Source organism: Rhea pennata, chromosome 3, assembly GCF_028389875.1.
Source record: "Rhea pennata isolate bPtePen1 chromosome 3, bPtePen1.pri, whole genome shotgun sequence".
NCBI classification, from domain to species: domain Eukaryota; kingdom Metazoa; phylum Chordata; class Aves; order Rheiformes; family Rheidae; genus Rhea; species Rhea pennata.
The window spans coordinates 90,120,507-90,128,593 of NC_084665.1; the positions used below are offsets into that span (position 1 = coordinate 90,120,507).

General features: G+C 59.5%; 1 pseudogene; it reads right to left on the reverse strand.

Moving 5' to 3' along the window:
* Positions 1–1,570: 1,570 nt before the first annotated feature.
* On the reverse strand, positions 1,571–6,753 carry LOC134138893 (uncharacterized; annotated as a pseudogene).
* Positions 6,754–8,087: the final 1,334 nt, after the last annotated feature.

Here is an 8,087-nt window from a genome sequence, read left to right on the forward strand (position 1 = left end):
CCAGCCCACTTGCCACTTCCCACACTAAGTGGGGATCCCCCCTCAGGGGAATTAAGGGAGTCACCCTTGTGGAGTTGCAGTTTTAGCAGTCCCTCCCCTCTCCCGGCTCTGCCGTTCCTTGAGGAGCAAGGCGGTAAGTGCAAAGCCCGTCATACTCCTTTGGAAGCACGCCCGGTCTGCACATCCTTCCTCTCCAAAGAGGGTCCATGCTCACATTGTCTTTCTCTGTGCAGGCAAAGCAGAGGTCTGCAAGGAGCAGACCACCGGTGGAGAGCGGCTGCACTTGCTAGACTTGTTGCAGGGCACGTGTTCCGCACCTTGCTAACTATTTCTCCTCCCGCCAGGAGGTGTTTCCAGCCTCCAGGCATTCACTTGAAGGCACCAGTATCATCTCGCTGCCAGGTGTCCTGCACTAGCCTACCTGTGCTGAGATGGGCAGGCTCTTGTCCTTTGGACGGCTCCTGTCCCAGTGCTTGGCAAGAATGGCATGGGCCTACAGCCTGTCTGGGCAGCGCTTTTGCCTCAGGCCATCGTCTCCTTGCAGCCTCTGGAAATAGCTCCTGACTCCTGTGGTGCCCCAGCCATATGTGCCACCGCTTGCCTAGCCCTTCTGCCTCCCAGGTGGGCCACACATCAACTGTAGCCAAATGATGAGCCATCAGATTCCCCTTTGCCCTTTCCTGCTGGTTGGAGGCACGCACATCGCAGCTGTTGTTTGGTTCAGCCAGGTGCTAACTCTTCCCAGGGTTGCTTCCCCCTGGCGTCTCTACCTTTTCCTTGCCCGTTCTTTTGCACCCACTTGTCTAGCCCCCGGCTGGCAGCGGCCCAGGCAGCGCCTGAGTGTGCGCACACACCAGAGGCCGCTTGCTCCAGCACCATCTGCACAGCTCTGAGCTCTGCCAGCCAGGACGAGCCCTCCATTTACTCCACCCAAGCTTCTCTGGTCGCTACTGCTGCAGCACCAGCTTTGCCTCTCCCTCCTTTCCCTGCTCGCTTGGCGCTCCTGCAAGGTGGCACCTGCAACCCTGCTCTAGTCTGGCCATCCCAGGGCAGCTCCTCACGGACCGCGTGGGAGGCCGGATGGCAGCCCTCCACAGGTCCCCTCCCAGTTTGCCCTGCCCTCTCTGAGGAGTTGTTTCCGTTCTTTGACCCATCACTCGTTAACCGCTACTGGAGGGAGAAAGACCCGTTTGCCAGAGGTGTCTTTTGCGCTACCCGCAGCGGCCAAGGCCGGCCACGTCTCAGTAGCTTTCCAGTAGGAACCCGCACACACAACTGCACTTGCTCTCCTGACTTACGGGCTCAGTCCTTAGCAGCCCTTGCGAGGGATGCAGCTAAGAGCACGTTCTGCAAGGGAGGGTCGCTCGTTTGGGAGCCTTGCCGGGGTGTAGAGGCAAAGCAGAGAGGCTCACCCTTCCCACAGGGCACATCTTGTTGCCATAATCCCCACTTACATCCCTGGTCACCTCAGCCTATCTGGAGTAAACGTGCGCGTGGAGGGAGGGAGGGAGAATGCCAGAGATGAGGCAGGCAACTTTTCCTCTTGGAAAGCATTTAATACTGCCAGGGGGTTTGGTTCACAGTTGCATGCAAAGCTGGTCTTCAGAAATCATGCAGAGCTCTGGCTAGAATACTGACTCCAGAGAAGGGTGGTCTCCACAACGCCGAGGTTCCTCACCAAGCTCACAATTGCTTTGGAACCGAAGGGGCAGGAATGTTTGGGACCTCTGCTCATAGACATTCTGGCACCCGTTTCCGGTCTCCTTTCCAACGGGTGCCGCAGATTGTCGCCTCTTGGCAGGACTCTGACAAGTCTCTCGGTCAATAAGTTCCCACAGGGGGTCACTGGGAAACTCACAGGGAAGTTTCTTCCAAGGGGAACCTTGCGGGTTGCACATTCCACCCCCAAAGCCTTCAGGGCAGAAACTCTGTCCCTTGGAGATGCCTTGGAGATGCCTCTGCTGAGTCCTGCACATGGCTGGTGCATGGGCAGCCTGGCAGAAGATCCGGCTTCAACTCTGTGGGTCTCATGGTTGGAAGTGTAGCAGGGAACCTGAGTGGTCAGGTAGGTCTTAGGAGGCTCTTCCTAAGTGAGTGGTCTTCCCGGATTCCTCTGCTACACCCACCTCTCTAAACACTTCCTCTGATGAGCTAGAACAAGACCTTTACTGATACAGCATCAGCAATGGCTTGTTCTCACCAGGCCTCTTCTCCTGGACAGCTCTGCAGGAGAACTGATTGCCTTTGCTTGAGGAGCAGTCTCTCAGAATCCACCTGTCTTCCAGGTCTCCAGAATGTGGGACTTTTTTGAGCGCTTTGCTGTGTTTTGCACAAGAGAACGCCCTGCAGCGCTTCCTGATGTGTGTGCCGGGTGTGCGGCTGTCCTCCTTGGGCTTGATGGGAAAAGCCTGGGCGTTCTTCAGAAAGATTTTTTTTTTGGGGGGGGAGGGGGAGGGCTCGGGAGTGAAACTAGTGAAGAGATGGTGAAGACCGAGCCATCAGAGGAGAAAAGGAGCTTTGCAGGGAGCAGCCGGAGGATATTGTGGGGAGGGAGTGCCATTTGACAAGCGTGCCTGCAGGATGGCAAGGCGTTGTTTCCAGAGCCCCCTTCTCCACGCTGCACTTTGTCTCCTGACTGGGAAAAGGCTCCTCTCTTTTGGCTGCCTCTGGATCCCATCTCCTGCCTTCCAGGCTGCTGCTCTGGCAGGACAGGTCTGCCTCTGAGAAGCTCCTGGGCATGTTGCTGACCTCCTTCTTCTGACTAGTCAGCGGAGGGGCAGAGAGGCAGGTGGGATAGGTGCTGCTCCCCAAAGCACTTGCTGCTTTGGGCTGCTGCTCCTGGTGGCAGTTCACAGGGCTGCCTTCAGCTGCAGGCTCGGGGCTGTTGCAGGCAGCACCATTCTGCTGAGCAGCACCTGGGTGTTTTGTGGGGAGAGTGAGCTGTTAGGCAGCTTTTAGAGGCCATGGGAAGATGTCAGGGCACTTTCCCTGCAGCACTGTGTCCCCTCCCCCCTGGCAGATGCAAAGGCAAAACCTTTGTTCCTGTGCATGGAAGTACTGGAAAGCCTTCCACTAGGGAAACCCCGCCAGACCCTCCTGAACCCTCTGCACCTCTCGGCATTTCCACAGATGTCTGCTGCTATCCAGTTACACAAAGTGATGCAGCAGCCCTGGCACAGCACAACCAGCCCCCCGTGCTCGTACCTGTGGAGCTGCCTGTGTGCTCCCGTGACTCCTCGGTCGAGGCAACGTCATCCCCAAATACTGCTGTGCAGTTGTGGATGAGGAGCTCCACCAAGAGCGTCACCTGCACACAGAAAGCCCCGGAGTTCAGTGCGAGGCGCTGCAAACGACGTGAGCAGCCTTTTGTGCTCCTGAGGGATGTTTCTGCAGCGGCGGCAGCAACCTTGTGTAGCCGCAGCCGGAGCTCAGAGCCTCGTGCGGCCCGCTATGCGCAAGGCAGCCTCAGCCCCACCTCAGGGGAGGGGAGCAGGGTGCGGGATTCAACAGACCTTGTCGTTGCTCTCCTTCTGCACGGCCAGCGGGAGTGTGGTGTCCATGTCGGGGCTGAGCATGTTTGGCCCCACGCAGATCGCCAGGTTGCTGGCATCCATCCGGTTGCTCTCTGCACTTTCACTGATGTGGTGGAGCACAGAGAGCAAGCGCCGGAGCAAGAGGCGGTTTGCTGGAGGCAGCAGGCCAGCCACCCTGCGGGAACGCAAACAAACAGGAGGAGGAGTGCAGGCGGCAGGGGCTGCTGCTTCTTGCTTTGAGCCCCAGCGGTGGGACGGGTGGCAAAACTTACTCTCTCAGGCCTGCAATTTTCTCCTGCAGGCTGGGCTTCTCCAGCGCTAGCAGCCAGTTGTCGTAGAGGTCGGCCACGAGGAGTTTGCAGGGGATGTTCCTCAGGAAGTCCTGCAAGGCCAAGGCACCTACGTGAGGCTCTGGGCGCTAGCAGGGAGCAGAGAGGCAGCACGCCCGTGACTTCGGTGACTCCCTGGGAGGCAGCTAGCTTTGAGCTAGCTGCTCTCAAAGGTGCAGCTGCTGGAGCTGACCATCCCGTGGCACAGGAAAATGCCCAAGGGTGCTTAGCCTGAGCCTCGGAGTGTGGTGCCTTTGGGCAAGTTTTAGCACGGAGTCCCTCCTAGGTCGATCGAGGCCCTGGCATGGGCCCACGCAGAGTCGCCCTGGGTTCTCCCAGCTACAAGTCAGCAGAACTCACCTTCAGCACCACTGCCAGCAGGTGCACGGGTTTGCTTGACAGATCAACCTGCGTGCCTCTGTCCAGCTCTTCCCTCAACTCCCTGCGTGCCTTCTCGTTGGCCGCCTTCCGGAAAATGCCCTCGGTGGCCGGGCCTCTCTCGTAGAGTAGGTCCAGGAGCTCCTGTCAAACAGACAGCCTTGGATTCGTCGCTGCACTCTGCTTGGCTCGGCTTACCATGCCGTTCTTGCTCCACGCAGAGTCCCCTGGCAGTACCCTCGCTGTCTCCTGTGCAGCCTCATGCGGGAATGCTGAACTGCAGGCACTGCAGTGGAGGCATCCCTGCAGGACACCCCTCTCCCCAGGCTTGCTTACCTGGACTGGCTGGGGCAGGGCATCACCTGGCCCGCAGATGAGGGCCAGAGGCTGCCCAAAGAGAGACAGCTGGGGGCCGGAGCCTAGCTGCCCTGGGCAGTCCCCGGTGGCAGAGGTTCCTCTCCAAGCCAGGGGCCATGAGATCGCCACCTTCCGCCCTCCCTTGGCTCCGTCTGCTGCAAGCAAGAGGAAAGCAAACACGGCTTCAGCAAAGGGGCCTGAGGCGCCTTTCGCCTGTGCGCAGCGCCACGTGCTGCAGCACGTTTACAGGCACCGAGGTTTTGCATGGCGAGAGAGAGCAAGAGCAGCTGCGGCTGCCCGCGGGGCTCGTGAGCTCCGGCGTGTCACCACTGGTGGCAGGTCAGGCAGCCCGGCAGAAGCGCCGCTTTGCAAGCAGGATGGAAGAAGGCAGCGCCCCGCTTTGTTTTTCCCACTCACCAGCCGAGCAGCAAAGTGCCTCTTCGACGGCTGAAGGGTCCGCCCGGGGGCACTGCTTGGCTGCAGCCTGCAAGAAAGGGCTTCAGCCGACCGAGCCGCCCCGCAGCAGCAAGGCCGCGAGTGCGCTGCTCCAGCTGGGCGGCATTGCCGCGCTCTGCCCCAGCCCGGGGCCTTGGCTCCCTTTGCACACCCGGGAGAGGCGCCCGCACCGTGCTGAGATACCGCCCGGCCGCAGCCATCGAGGGCCGGGCAAAGGCAGCCGCTGCTCACCTCTGCCAAAATGAGCGCCTCCACGGTCCTGGCCGTCAGCGACGCCTCCTGGGCGAGAGAGCAAGGTGCCTCCGTGAGCAACCTGTTGTGTGGTCGGGTGGGAAAGCCAAGCGGCTCTCGGGGCGGAGCGGAGGCCGTGCGGACACTTACGGGGCCGTAGAAGCCGACCACCTTGGTGAGGAGCCGCAGGGAGGGCAGGCGGGTGACCCTGGCTCCCGGGGCTCCTTGGCTCTGCCTGTGCACAGGGAAGGGCGCGCAAAGAGCTCCGTCAGCCCCGGCCCTGGCTGCTCTCCCTCCCGGCAGCCCCAGCAGCGCGGACAAGGGCCCCGCAGCCTGCGCAGCCTCCAGCAGCGCTGCCTGGCAGCACGAGCCCTGCAACGGCCTCGCTCCTGCTGCCCATGGGCCTCCCCGCCATGGGGACACGCGGCAGTGGCGCGGGGTCCCCATGCCCGCACGGCAGGAGCTGTGCTGGCGGCTCCCGGCGCCTCATGCTCATCTGCAAGCACGAGGCAGAGCAGCTCCCGCTGCTGCGCCAGGAGCTGCGCGTGGCCGTGGCTGCACCTTTCCCCCACCGCTCCTTGGGCACGTCCGCGGGCAGCTCCTTCGGGAGCGCTCCGCGCCCTCCCCCTTGGCCCTACCGGCAGCTTGAACCCCCAGCAGGGCCGACCTGAGGATGGCGTCGAGCCAGAGCTGCTTCCCCTCCTGCGACCTGCAGCACAGAGCAGAAACAGCCTCAGCCCAGGCTGCTGCTGCCGCTGCTGCTCTGGACCCACACGGGCCCCACGGAGCTCTCGCCCGTGCGGGGAGAGTGCCGGGGAGAGGGCCGGGCCCCGTGGGGCAGGACAGGCAGCCGTGAGGCCCTGGGAGCTGTCCCGCGACTCACCCAAAGGTGACCACGCAGAGGCCGGTGGTCCAGACGAGGATGAGGGTCTGGCTGGTCTTAAGGCCAAAGACCTCCTCGTCGTGCTCTGGGCTGGCCGCCGCCACCGCCTCGTCGCGGCACAGCACCCACAGCTGGCTGAGCAGCACCCGGTGCCTCAGCCGGAGGATGGAGCCGCATCTGCGGGCAGGAAGGGCAGGGAGGGGGCGGTGGGTGCGCGCGGTGGGGGCGGGCGCAGCCGTCCTCGCGCTCCGGGAGCTGCGCTTGCCGGGGCAGAGCCGTGGGGCGGGAGGCGGGAGCGCTGGGCCGCGGCTCCTTACTTGAAGGTGGCGATGGCGATGGCGTGCGGGAACAGCAGGAGGTGCCGGTGGCGCGTGCGCTGGTGCCGGGTCACCTGCACGCGCTGGCGGAGCAGCAGCTCGGGGCTGCTGGAGGACACGAAGGCGCCGAGCGGCGCCGGGGACCGGGAGGCCGCCGTGCCCCAGAGCCCGAGGCGGGCGCCAGGAGCCCCACGGGCGGGGGTCCCGGGCCCTGCCTGCGTGCCGGGAGCGGGAGCGCCCCAGGCACCGCAGCACATCCCCTGCCCCATGGCGCTGGGGCCGGACAGAGCTGCGCGAGGCTGCACGCGTGTGCCTTAGCTGAGCAGTATCGCCGGGCTGAGAGCTGCCTCTGCCCACACTGCCCTGCGGTGGCACGGTGCCGCAATGGGGACACGCCGGTGGTCGTGGCCAAGGTCACTGCGATGCCACCACGGCACATTGTGATGCATCAGTGGGTCAGCCCCAGGGGTGTGGGCCAGCAGCTAAGGGCGGGGGGTCTCCTGGCCTCTAGCATCTGCACTGCTGCACCATTTCCATGCCCTTGCTTCTACTTGTGCCCCTTGTCTCATAGGGTGGCAATGTGGATGTGGATGACAACTCTCTTCATGTTGTGCAATCACATCCTTTACAAATAGGTTTTCCAAACTTTTGAGAATTTCAATTTTGTGACATGAGATCTCCTTCACTAATGACAATAACTGAGCTGGTTGCCTCTGCTTTACATTATAAGTAAAATTCATCTGATATACCTTAGCAGTTTTTGTTACACTCTTGGATACTTTGAGTATAATTTTGTAGCAGTTCCTCCCATTGTGAATAAGAGGATCCACTTCTGTACTGCTGCCCAGTAACATCACGTTTGCATTTAGGCAGATCATGCAAGTATCTGATGAGTCCCTTATCCAGTTACTGTAAACTACTAACTACTATTAATTCTGTGCCTTCCATTTCATTTGCTCCAGCACACGTTTACTATTTTCTTATTTTTCATCTCCTCACCTTACCGTAATTCAAGCCCAGATATTCTGCTTTATCTTTTATACAAACAAAAAAGTATAAAGAAAATTCTCTATTTCTAGATCTATTTTTGCATTCACATCTGTTTCCTTGAGGCTCTTAATCTTAGCTAATCTTTCATTCAGTTCCAAAATATTGTCCTTCCTAGGTATATGTGGTTAACAATTTACTCTTGCTTGGAAAGAAATGTTGGCCCTGCACAACAGAATTGTATCATCACTTGCATAAAGTTTTGACTGATAGCACTTCTGAGGTCCAGAAACAGAGAAACTTCCAGCAAATATTGTGGCCATTTTGAACAGAGAATAGGGAGACACATGGACAGATTTTATAGTGATTTCTTTAAACTGACAAATGAAACCATGACTTCAAATTGTACTGGGAAAGGATGTTGCTGGTCAGAACAACACTGATGTTCTGAATCCTTTGGGATTTGTATTATATGGAGCAAAATGGGTACGGACATTGCAGGGTGTAAATAAGCACTGTAGAGACATATTTTTGCTCTACTAGTGTAAGCTTGCATCTGCCTAAACCATGCTGGAAGTAGCTCTTAACTGTGGAAACTCTAACAGCTCTTTGCATT